The sequence below is a fragment of the Enhydra lutris genome, unplaced genomic scaffold (assembly GCF_002288905.1).
Source record: "Enhydra lutris kenyoni isolate GAN:26980312 unplaced genomic scaffold, ASM228890v2 scaffoldscaffold30, whole genome shotgun sequence".
NCBI classification, from domain to species: Eukaryota; Metazoa; Chordata; class Mammalia; order Carnivora; family Mustelidae; genus Enhydra; species Enhydra lutris.
Genome location: NW_019154114.1, coordinates 18,869,925 through 18,882,968, shown reverse-complemented (window position 1 = coordinate 18,882,968; position 13,044 = coordinate 18,869,925). Strand labels below are relative to the sequence as shown.

Genomic DNA, 13,044 nt, shown 5'->3' with positions numbered 1-13,044 from the left:
AATTTGTAAAGCCGCGGGGACAGACATGTGCTGGGTCTCCCAGCTCACGGCATCGGGAAGCACGCCCCGTGCACCCCGGGTTCTGAGAGTGGTCTGGCCTGGCCAGAGCTCGGAGGGCCTGTGGGTCCTCGCAGGGGAGGAGCCAGGCCCAGATCGTCCCACTTCTGCTAAGTCTAGGCTTCGCGACACCACGAAGGCTTCAGCAGAACCATGAGGACGAGGGGGCTGTCAGCTCTCCTCCCGGGACCCTGCACGGTGCTGCTCAGGACTGAGCTGTGACCCCCACCCCCAGATTCACAGGCTGGGATCCTGACTCCCAGCACCTCCGAGTGTGACTATATTTGGAGAGAGAGCCTTTAAAGAGATCATTACATAAAACTGAGGTCATTAGGTGGACCCTGGTCCAGTCTGACGGCTGTCATCCTAAGAGCGGGGGCTGGGGCACAGACACCCCCAGAGGGAGGGCTGTGTGAGGACACAGGGAGAAGGCAATGTCCACAGGCAGAGAACAGAGGCCTCAGGGGACAGCCGCCCTGCCCACAGAGGGGGCTCAGGCCTCCAGAAGTATGAGAAAATACTGGATAAACAGAAGTATGGATCCAATTCCCCACTGGCCACTGTGGGGAAGGGGCAGTGGGGGGCACGGGAAATCAGGAGGCCTAGGTCCACTTTGCTGGGGCGTCGCCAGCACCCTGGGCCTGAGCGGCCCCTCCAGCTTCTGCCGCTCCAACAGTTCAACCAGAACTTAGGGCCTAAACCCTTCAGCCCCTTTCTCACCCACAATCAGACAATTAAAACCCATTCTTCAAATGAGACACGTGTGAAGTCCAGGGCTGCGTGGGGCTTCCCAGGGACAAGTACAGACCCCAACCGACTGGGGAGGCTGACGCTGAGGGAGACCTACTGTGCGCTGGTCCCTGGATTTCTCCTCTCACCCACCGATGATTCAGAGGCTCGGGCTATACTGCTTCCGTTTTACAGAGGAGACTGAGGCCTCTGCCGTGTCCAGAAGGCCCGAATTCGTACAGCTGGTGAGCAGAAACCGAGCGCTTGGACACAGCCCATGCTGTCCCAAGGCCCTTTCCTTACGCTGCCCTGCCTCCCCGAGTGTGGGCTTCCTGAAGGAGAGCCCAGACACAGCCTGTGGGGAAGGGGACCCAGTGACAGCGCGCCAACCTCTGGGACAGACAGTGGTTCCTGGCGGTGAGAAGACACCCGTGTGTCACCCCCAGGGGACTGAAACCTTACATCATGGCGACCTTTCACGGAGACATGCCTCCATCCCCTGGCACACATCCAGCCTCTCTGGGTCTCTCTCAGAGCTGACCTCTGACCCCTGACACCGACATGCCAAGGTCTTGTGAGAACATACCCAATGTCAGGCCACCAGGGAGGTGGGGAGGGGAGTGGGGCTTTCGGGCCCCAGGGCCCACGGCGAGACCCCAGGCTGGCTAACAAAAGCCACAGAACATCAGATTCCTACAGCACTGCCCAGAGCTCACAAGTGCACCTGGAGTGTGCCAGGGAGGTGGTGATTTCCAACTCCATTTTACAGAAAAGAAAACTGAGTCCAGGACACGCTGCCTGGTGCAGCTGAGGCCATGCGGCCAGTTAGAGGAGGCACCGAGATGTGAAACGGGTTTCTGCAGCCCCCCTGCCCCATGCCAGGGCTCTGTGGCCTGAGAAGGGATCAGCAGACCCCCGTCTCCTCAGGGTTACCTCCCGGGCAAGGCCTCCCCCAAACGTGCCTCTCGGGAGCAAGGGAGAGAAAGGGGGCGTGCCTGGGGCTCTGCTCGTCAGGCCACAGGGCCCTGCCTGTGTTTGGAAGATTCTGCCAGGAAGATGGATCTCGGCACTGCGTATGTCGGCCGGCAGCTCCGAGCTGTGCCAGAGCTCTTCCCTCCTGCACATGCTGTTCCCACAGCTCATCCCGCGGCCCCGTCCTGCCCCCTCCCTGCCCCGGGCCAGCCCGATGGATTCCGGCTCTTCCAGCTACGATCCAGCTCCAGGGTCACGGCTGAATCACACCCCACCCTCCCAGCCCCAGCCGGCCCCAGACCCGTCGGGCTCGTTCGCCACCGAATGGCCCACATTCGACACGTCGGTGTCCAGTAAATATTTAAGAAATGAATGTGTAGTCGCGTCCTCCTGAGGAGGTCGGGAGAGCCGAGCAAGGACGCCGCACTGTGCGGGCCTGCCCAGAACAACCCAGAACCTTGGCTGAGTCAACGCGTGATGCAGCCCCTTGCTGGCTGCGTGGCGTGTCCCTGCTCGGGGCCCCTGGGGCCACGTCTGTAAGGTAGCCGGGAATCACAGGGCTCGTCTGACCTCGGCGATTCAGCGGTGAACAAGACAGGCAGGTCTGCGGACAAGCTCCGGCGCCAGGAAGCTTCTGGAAAGCAGCGTCCTTTCACCTGAGGCCCAGTTAGAGCATGAGTGTGGGTGCTTCGCAAGTGTTCACTATTCTAAGGAGGATGGCGATGCTACGTGTGCCCCGGAGGCATTGTGTGAAGAAGCTTCTAGAAGGCTGGGATTAATGATGTGGAGTCTCTCTTCATGGCATTATCTCAGGGATTAATGATGTGGAGTCTCTCTTCATGGCATTATCTCAGAGCCCCACCTTTGCTTTGACATAAAAACTTAATTTTTAAACACCATATTAAACGTCTCATGCGTGCGGGGGTTAAAAACTGTGCCCTAAATTCGAAACACGCTTTCCTCAGGACCTGTCTTGAGCCATGACCACTTTCTCCCAGATTTCTGGGGAGGCAGGTTCCAAGACGTCACGAACCAGGTCAGGAGTCTGGCTGGCTCAGTCAGTAGAGCATGCGACTCTTGATCTCGGGGTTGTGAGTGCGGGCCCCACGTTGAAACTTAAAAAAATTACAACAATAAGGGGTGCCTGGGTTGCTCAATGGGTTAAAGCCTCTGCCTTTGGCTCAGGTCATGATCCCAGGATCCTGGGATCGAGCCCCGCATCGGGATCTCTGGTCAGCGGGGAGCCTGCTTCCTCCTCTCGCTCTGCCTGCCTCTCTGCTTACTTGTGATCTTTCAAATGAATGAATAAAATCTTTTAAAAAACTACAACAATAAAAATGAACCAGGTCTAGGGCATTCGTGAGGACTTTCTGGCCAGGAACTGCCCGTACATATGTTCATGGTCACTCCCATCAATGACAACGACCCAGTTCATGTGCTATGGCTGCCGACGTGCTCCTGCCAGTGCTGAGTCTCAGCTAAACTGAGAAGCAGCGGGAGCCCTAGCGCTCGCTGTCACAGTCACGCCTGCTCCTACCGTCTGCCTCTCCCGCTGGACCGCGGGCTTCCTCAGCGCTGGAACCCATGTACGCTGGCAAATGTCCGAACACTGACAGTCAAAAAAGTAAAAGTCACCCTGGTATGTGGTGTCTGTCCGTTCCTCCGGCACAAATACTCCCACGGTGGCCTATTTCAAGCAACCCGTGGGAGATCCCTGACCACTGGATTTCTGGAAAGACGCGAGATGGCCATTGCTATGCGGTCCTTCCGCCACAGGGGACAGACACCATCGCCTCATGGGACCGAGATAAGAGTGAAGTGCCGTAAAAGGTCAGGACGGGGTGAGGTCAGAGTTTCGTGACCCCCGTTGTAAAGAGGACTTCGTTAACTGTAAGTTCCCGTGATTTGGTGTTTACGGATGGTTGCGTGTAATGGGCTCCCAACCTGAGTATTTAACAAAGCGCACCGCGCCGGTGCCAGCCCGCGGCTGGCGGGCCCTGGCCGTGTCCAGCTTCACACCCGGTGAGTGTTAGCTGCTCCACAACCATGTTTCACAGGCACCGCAGCCCGCCGCTCCGGGGTGTGTGTGCGGACCCGTGGGCCCCAAAGTGGGTCCTCCACCCCCACGGTCCACAGGCTGACAGGGTCAAGGCCATTATGGACCCTGTCCTACCAGTGAGGGAACGGAGGTTCCAGACAGAGAAGCAACCTGCCCATGTTCACACAGAATGTCTGCGAGGGCAGATGCACCGTCACGCTCTGGCCTGAGGTGAGACTCCCCGAAACTCAGGGCAGTGCTGCCCTCCCGCCTGTGTCATCCGGGCTCATTTAGGAACATGCCCGTCCCAGGTGACAGCAGCTAAGCCGAAAGGCCAGGGGTGCCCCACGCTCGGCTCTTCCCGGGAGCACAGAGGAGAACTCAAAATGCTGGTGAGGCCAAGGGCAGATCACAGTCATACCCACAAACCACCCCAAATTCCCAGAATGAAGCTGTGGCTGGGAGTGGGGAGAAGGGACACCCCAGCATGTCTGGGGCAGATCCCGGGACCGGCCAGAACATCCAGGGATGAACATCTTGGGAGAACACCAGACCCTGGGGCGTGGGGGGTGTCTCCCCTCCTCCATGGGAGCCCTTTTTCCTTAGACTCTTCCCCATGGGATTAGGGCTGCAGCAGGGGGCAGGCCCTTATCCTTCCCTGAAGCCTCCCCACCCCCAGCCCTGGGTTGTCCACAACCGAAGACAGATGGCTGACAAGAGCCTACAGGAAACCCATCTGATTTCTTTTTTTTTTTTTAAGATTTTATTTATTTATTTGAGAGAGAGAGAGAGAACATGAGAAGAGAGAGGTCAGTGGGAGAAGCAGATTCCCCGCTGAGCGGGGAGCCCGATGCGGGACTTGATCCGGGGACTCCAGGATCATGACCCGAGCTGAAGGCAGTCGCCTAACTAACTGAGCCACCCAGGTGCCCTGATTTTTAAAGACTATTTATTTCAGACAGAGAGAGAGCAAGAGTGTGAGCATGAGTGGGGGGAGGGGCAGAGGGGGAAGCAAGCTTCCCGCTGAGCAGGGAGCCCGACGTGGGGCTCGATCCCAGGACCCGGGGATCATGACCTGAGCCGAAGGCAGACATTTAACTGACTGAGCCACCCAGGCGCCCCTCGATTTTTTTTTTAAAGATTTTCCTTATTTATTTACTTACTTGAGGGAGAGAAGAAGAGTGGGGGAGGGGGAGATGGAGAGGGAGAAAGAGAGAATCTCAAGCAGACTCTACCCTGAGCATGGGGCCCAACGCAGGGCTCAAACTCCGACCTTGAGATCATGACCTGGGCCAAGATCAAGAGTCAGACATTGCACTGACTGAGCCATCCAGGTGCCCCAAGATTTCTTAAATAGTACACGGAGAATATACAAAATCCTGGGCAAAAGGAGAGGAGAGCTCACTTTGCAAAAGAAAAAAAAGAATGAAAAACCAGGTGTGTTCAATATAAACCAAGATAGTCAATAAGAAAAGTCATTTTAAAGTGACGGGACAATAAATTAATATATTCTCAGAACACCCAGGACCCCACTCAGGGGACCCCTTGCCTGCCTTCTGGCCCAGGTGTAGATGTTCAGCAAAGCTTCAGATAAACGTGAGGAAACCACGGGGTCCCAGGGACAAGCAGTCCAGAACTGCACGAATCACGTCTCCGCCAGGTAGCCCCATGCTGTCCAGAAGGCCCCTCAGCCTCTGATTTCCCAGTTCCTCGAGGCGACAGTGAGGCCCTGAATTGCTTGCAGGGATAAAGGAGAGAAGGTAAGAAGATGGGGAGAGAATCAGTGGTTCCAGGGCGGTCTGCTCACTCTTTCCTTCCTCTTGGGTAAATTCAGCAGCTCAGATCCTCTCTGCCTGGGGCTACGGGGCTGGCCGGACCCCCAGCCTGAAATGCCTGATTCATGGTATCGGGTGGTATCTGTAAGGGTGAGTCACGGCCCCTGGCTCTGAACCAGACTCGAAGACGCACAGCTCAAGAATCCTACAGCACCGGGCTATGGAATTTCCACACCGCTGTGCAGACGGAAATCCCATGGCAAGTCCTCACAGGGCCACGGAGTCCTTCCCAAGTACAAGCAAGACAGTCTGCCCTCAGGAGAGGGAGGAGACGTCACAGTGACCAGACAAAGACAGAAGGCATGAGAAAACTGCCCAGAGAATGGAATGGTAACTCTCGGCAGAGGAAGGGACAGGGACCACTCTGGGCGGGGTGGACAGCAAGGTCTCGCTCAAGTCTCCAGGAAGGGGAACTCCAGACTGCACGAACCACAGGGTCAAAGGCTCGGGGATGGTCCCCTCTTGGCTTGACGGGGCCAGGCACAAAGCTGTGGAGCTGGGGGGAAATAAGGAGGGCAGGGCCTGGTGGTCAGGAGCCTGGAAGCACCGCGAGTCCTGCTTTTACTCCAAATGCAAAGAGGAACATCAGCGGGGGGGAGGGGAGGGGTACAGCCCAGGGTGACAGGGTCTCCCTTACGCTTTAAAAGCCCGTCAGCATAGAATGACCCAGGCAGTGCTCACACACTGAACAGAAGAAGCCGCGCTCCGTTCTGTTCATGTCAAGCTCAAAACCAGACAAAACCAACCTATGCCTTTACAGGTCGGGAAACGGTTCCCGCTGGGGGCGGGGCCGTGGAAGGGGCCCGGGGGCGGCTGGGGCTCGCGGGGGCACTTGGGGAAAAGCCACCCACCAGGGCACCAGTGAGTGAGTGTTCCCTCCTCTCTGGTATGTGAAACGTTAATAAATTTTTTTTTTTAAGTCTGAAATTGCTCTGTCTTCTAAGAAATGGATCAAGGGAAGCTCGAGAGGCACAAGAACACCAGCTGCAGGAAAGGACCCTGGGGGGCTGCACCGCCCCCCGCCAGGCTCGGGCCGAGGCAAGTCCTGGGGCTCAGACTACAGACCGGATGAAGCCCCACGGCCGGCGGGGCCTCCCACTTGGACCAGACACCACCTCTCCCAGACAGGGCCCAGTTCATCCCACGTCTGAGAGGGCACTTTGTGCGGCGATGCCAAGGCTGAAAATACCTTCACGGCCAGCGGAGCCCGAGCCTTGAAGGTTCGCGGGAATAAACAGGGTTTCCAGCCGCCGGGCGCTTCCCCCGGAGAGAACAGACCGGCTGTGTTGGAGCTGGTTTGGGGCAGGAGAGAGAGAGGGGACGGCAGCGGACGGAATACAGACACACGGCTGTGTTTTCAGCCCTGCTGAGGGAACCACTCATTGTTGGGGCGGGGGGCGTCTGGGGTTCCCAAACAGATTTACCTGGGAAGCTCCCGGGCACACGGGGGCAGTGAATGTGCTCAGAAGGAAGGTGCTAGACGTGCTCAGGCCCCAGAGCGATGAGTGCCAACAAGGCATTCTTCTGGAAGAAAAGCCAGGACGCTACCAACAGCCTGTCACGGGCCTCTCCACCTTGCACGGAGGTGGCCATCCTAGCCCCGCGGCTCTTACTCCTGTCTGGCTGTGTGACCTCTCTTGGGTCACACCAGGCCCTGTATCCAGAACCTTCCACACAACTTCACATCCACCCCCACTAGCAAGCCGTCTCCACCCATCCCCGTGCCGGGGCCCCAGGGCAAGCCTTCATCAGCTGCACAGTCCGTTCAGGCCTGCGCCGGAACATGCCGGAAGCCTTGTTAAAACACAGATTGCCGGCCTCCCCCACAAAGCTTCTGATGCAGGAAAGCCGGGACGGGGCCCGAGAATCTGCATTCCTCACAAGCTCCCAGACATTGCTGCGCCCCACCCCCGGAGAGGGAACCTCATTTTGACAACCGTGGCCCCAGATTATAACAGTCTCAACCTCATGCCCCACCCGAATCCAGCACTTCCCAAACTGCCACCCTCGGCACACCTTCTGCCCCTGCCCCCGGCCTGTTACCTCCACTAGTCCGTACCATGTACTTTTATAGGTGACCCACGTTGAGGGTGCAGAGAAATGGCCTTGGAAAAGGTAATTTTCCGTCATCACCATTTGCAAAGGACATGATCACTTCTGCCTCGAACGGAAGGCAGGAGTAAAACTTCACCCATTGAAAACAGAACAAAGTGAGAGCGTGCCAGCTGGCCACGGATGCTGGCCACGGATGCCGGCCACGGGCTTCTATGCCGAGGGTGCTCTGTCTTTGCTGTAAAGGGGGAGCATGGTGTGGGACAGGCGCTGGGCCCAGGTAGCACCACCCGCGTTCGCCTTGACTTAGAAGGACACCCCCTGATCAGGCGCCTTTGGGGCCTCATCCGTGCCCAGGCTTGGTCACCTCGGGGATCAGTGGGGATGGCTTCCCACACTTTGGGGAACACTGCTCATTTCACAGTAATCCATTCTCAAGTGTAAGCCCCACAGCCCGTGGCAGGAAATCCAGACCCGGGGGCACCGTGGTGGCTCCACTGGTTAAGTGTCTGACTCTTGATTTCGGCTCGGGTCATGATCTCAGGGTCATGAGATGGAGCCCTGCGATGGGCTCTGCACCGGGTATGGAGTCTGCCTGGGATTCTGTCACTCCCTCTGCCTCTACACCGAGCCCCCTGAACCCCCTCCTCCTCACATACCCACTCACTCTCTCTAAAAAAAAATAAAATCCAAACTCGCCCCACCCGCGGGGCAGACCCTCACCACTCAGGGTCTGATGCTCAGACTCCAGCCGTGTGGAACCCCTTGTCATTTTCCCCAGGGGGGCCAGGCCCCTCCCCATCTCCGGACCTTTGCACACACATGGTCCCTCCGCTTGGGGCGCTCTCTAGCACCTTTCCTTGCCTCTGCTCTGGAAGGATTTCTCAGCCTCTCACCAAGTGGGTCCCGGCAGGTGCCATCCAGCTCCCAAGCCGGGAGAGATCAGAGTCGGTTTTTTCCCAATCCGGAAGAACTTTAGGGCAGGCTCCATTCCAGGACCATTTGACTGCGAATGAAATGGAAGCTTTCTTCTTTTTCCTGCTGGAATACTGCCCTTCTGCTCTCACAATGGGACACAGTTCAGAAATCTGGGTTGAAAATGTGGGATTTCACAATTTATAATATTTTTTAAACGATGGTCCAGAAGTTGCATGATCCGCATTATGAATTTCTTTTTCCCCAGAACCTGTGGTTTTGGTCTAAGCTGACACAGCACTTGAGACAATCAGAGAAGATAAATGTCCCTGGGGCTGAACCACAAGAAACCGTCTGTCCTCATAGCCTTGACAAGGTCGGGGGCCGGGGGGCAGCTGTCCATGAACAGCCACAGCCACGCAGTTTGGGGCATAACGCCTCAGACGGGGTTCTCCGCCAGTTGCTGCCGTGACCCTGGGGGGACTGTCAACACCTCCCCCAGAGCACCCAGATTTCCCTGCATTCACCGTGGAGGGCCTTGATCGATTCCACCATGAGATGAGCTGAGTCTATGTTTCTTCAAGAACGAAGCCAAGAAGGGAGAACACGATTTCCTCCACAAGTTAACCCTCAAGTGACCGTGTGACTTGGCAGTTCCACGTCTAGGTGCAGACCCCAAACAGCGGCAAACAGCTGTTCCAACAAAGACGTGTCCACGCATGTCCATAGCAATGTGGTTCACAAGAGCCAAAAGGTGGAAACAACCCAGACGTCCATCGCTGGAAGGACGGATCAATGAAATGTGGTCCGGTCCCGCAAGGGAATATTACTCGGCCACGAAAAGGAACAGCACCAACACCACTACAGTGAGGATGGGCTCTGAGAGCATCACACTGAGCGCAAGACACAGTGATCACAGCCGCGTATCACATCATTCCACGTATATGAGATTTCCGGAATAAGTGAATCTACAGCAAGCAGACTGGTGGTCACCAGAGGCTGGGGAGGGGAGAAGAGGTAATAGTGCTATGGAGTGTCCTTTGGAGGTGATGGAACCAGACAGGGGTGGTGGGGGCACACTGCTGGGAACGTGCTCACTGCCGCAGCAGCCTACACTTTAAAATGGTTAAAATGGTAAATTTTGTACTTATGTGTATTTTACCACATGAAAATACTTTTTTTAAGGAAAGAAAGAAGAAAAAAGGTTATGGCCGGTTCTATCACCAACCACCACCCAGATATGCCCTACCCTTCTTGTTCCAGAACACGGCGTGCCTCACCAAGGACTTGAGGAGAGGCTCGGGGTCCCCGTCCCAAGAAGGGCTGAGCAGCTACTCAGCTCCATTAACTGAAGATAAAATGAAATGATGCCAGTGTTGTATTTTCCCTTCTTGACAAGCCATCAGCCCCTTTGAGTGATGCTGGGTTTGCACATCTGGGACTGATCAAAAACCAGTGAATTTACAAAAAAAAAAAAAAAAGGCCTCCTAAGCCTCCTAGGTCTGGAGCAAGTAGACACAGAGGCACCTCCCATACGTAGTAAATTACACTGTGACAGTGCGGAGAAATGTTCCAGTTCCCACAACGCCAGAGGGGTCAGTCAGCATTTGAGAGTCCCGCCTCTAAAAGGCCAGTTTTCAAATGCAACCTACAAAAGGCCAAATACCCAACAAGGAGTCTTGGAGGGAGGGATGAAGTGTGGGACTTCCGGAGGCCTCTCGCTCTTCTGCCAAGGGTCTGGGCCCTCCCCTGCCAAGCCAGCTCTCCTCTCCACTTCAGAGGGAGGGGCTCTGGGAGCCGGTGCTGCTCTGGGTCCCAGAGCGAGGCTGTCCGCACGTTGACACGGGTACCTGTCCACCAAGTAGAGTCCCAGCCCTGGGTCAAGTCATCCCCTCTCGAGGCCCACCCCTAAGTCAGGCGGGGATCCAGATCCCATGTAGCAGGAGACACCCTGACCTCACGGCCGGTTCTGAAGCCCCTGACCACTGGGAGAACACCTTCTTCCAGAGTCTGGGGTGGAACCCGTCTTGGAGGGCCGCTCTGCGCCCTGGCTGTGTCGTGTCACCTACGTGCCTTCATCACTCCGAGACTCAATCCCCTCCTTGTAAAAAGGAAGAGGGTCCAGGGTCCACCCCCTAAAGGAGTCCGTGAGAGTGTCTGTGTAGATCCTGGACGCACCTGGCTCATTCTGAGCGTCAGGTAACTTCAGCTCCTGGTGTGACTATAAATGTCACTATTCCCACTCCTACGTCATAAGAAACTCCGGAAAAAAATCAAAATCACCTGCTTTCTCCTCCCCAGGTGCATAGGGTTGGGAACATGGGGGCTTGGGCTTAACTCTGCTGATGGATTTTCCTGGAAGCCCTCTCAGACAACACCACATTTGGTGTGATGTTCAGGGCCAGACGTGCAGTTACTGGTTGCCCGGAGAACTTTTTTTTTTTTTTTTAATATTATGTTAGTCACCATAGAGTACATCATTAGTTTTTGATGTCGTGTTCCATGATTCATGATTTGTGTATAACATCCCATGCTCATTACAACACGTGCCATCCTTAATACCCATCACCCAGCTACCCCATCCCCTTCTCGGCAGAGAACTGTCTTAGAGGAGGCAGGACCCAGCAGCTGAGAGCACAGGGTTTGCAAGCAGCCAGACCTGGAGGTGACAGCATGGCACATCAGCTAGGGGGCCTTTTGCATGGTCTTTACCTCTCTGAGCCTCGGTTTGCTCATCTGTGAAATGGGGGTCAAGAGGCCGCCTGCCCAGGTATGTGGCAGGGAGGAGAATGCAGGGAAGTGGCATGGCCTCACACCTGCCTCCCACCGGCAATACAGCTCCCACACCTTCTGCTCCTCCTTCCCATGTGGAAACAGCCAGATCAGAGGCAGAAGCAGAAAATCAGGGGCACAAAACACAAAGCACCTTAGAAGGCCCCCCTCTCAGTCTATTTGGAGAAGAGAGCATGCCCTTCATTTCATTCTGCTGGACCCTGGGCTCTCACCTGGCAGATTAAGACCCTAGATGACCCTACTGGGGAAGGCAGGGTCACCTGGTTCTGCCAGAACATGGCACCCAAACGCTCAGGGTGGAAATTTACAAACCCACTTTGCCAGGCAAGCTGGGCATTTGCACAGGCTCCCAGCTGCTTCTCCCAACCGGAGCAGCAGCTCACCTTTTGGCTCAAAGATGCCCAGGTGAAGTTAGACTTCAATAAGCAGGCATGAGCTAAGCCTTTTCTGACTCGTCCACTGGCTGAGTCCTGGGCAAGGGAGGCTCCAGGTCCGCACCACACAAGGGGCCCTCCCTGGCTCTGTCCATCTAGGGCAGCTGGTCCCCCCGGGACGGCAGACCCAAGTCCTCAGCTTCCAGCACCATTCTTCCCCCATGAGGAGTGTATGCAGATGTCCACTCCGGCTGGACAGACCCAGCATGCGCTCCCAAGCCTGCAGGAACTCTGGCATGCCCCACACCTGGACATGGAGCTCTGGAAGCAGAGAGAGCTGGGCTGCAGCCCTGGCTCTAGCTGGACAACTCACTCCCGCTCTCTGGCCCTCAGTATCTTCATCTGAAATATGGGAAGAGAAAGGCTACCTTGCACAGGTTTGTTGCAAATAAAATCATAAAGGGGCGTAGCCCAGTAAACCTTAGCAGAATGCTAGGGGGTACCCTTAGGATCACCCTGGCCGTCCACACGTGTAGAGACACATTCAACCCCCCGCCACATTCGCGCCGTCAGTTTTCCATTTATTGACGCCCACTGTGTACACAGGAATGCAACAGATGCTAGCGAACTGCAGAAGGGAGGTCAGGGTACCCGGGCTCAAGGAGCAGGATCCTGCAGTCACACCGGCTTTGAGTCCCAGCTCCCTTGCTCCCTGGCTGTAAGGTCGTATAGAGCAAGAGGCTTGGACTCGCTGAGCCTCAGTTTCTCCACAGGGAGCGCGCCCAGCACAGTGCCTGTGCACAGGAAGCCCCAGGAGATGGTATCTGCTCGGGTTAATTCAGGTCCTCCGAGGTTAGCGGAGTGGACCGCAGCCTGGAGAGGAGAGGAAGGGAAGTCACTTACCTCCGCGCGGCTCTCCAATCACCACCACGCCGGCGTCTCTCCCGGGTCGTGCAGCGGCAGCAGCGCGCACAGGGCGGACACGGTCGGCACAGCGGGCCGGCACAGCGGGTCAGCACAGCGGGTCAGCACAGCGGACACCGTCCACAGCGGGTGGGTCGCGGGCTCCGCACACCGGGCAGCGGAGGGATGCAGTGGATGGAGGGGCCCCGCGCGCAGCCTCTTATAGCACCTCCGCGCCCCGCCCCCCGGACGCCGGCGGCGCTGATAGGACGGCGGAAATGTAGCCCCGCCCCCCCACCCCTCCCGCGGGCGCCGGGGATCCGGGCGGGCGGAGGGCTGGACCAGAGCGTCCCGAGATCTGGGCTTGAGAAGAGGA

The 13,044-nt window shown here is 56.7% G+C and overlaps 1 protein-coding gene across 1 annotated transcript in view; it reads right to left on the bottom strand.

The window, feature by feature from the left end:
• The window catches only part of LOC111153011 (cysteine rich secretory protein LCCL domain containing 2), a 62,330-nt gene extending 49,518 nt beyond the window's left edge, over window positions 1-12,812 (bottom strand). Inside the window, exon 1 of the mRNA XM_022511813.1 lies at window positions 12,669-12,812. The gene's annotated coding sequence lies outside the window, so the exon portion shown is untranslated. The remainder of the gene's footprint in view (window positions 1-12,668) is intronic.
• Window positions 12,813-13,044: the final 232 nt, after the last annotated feature.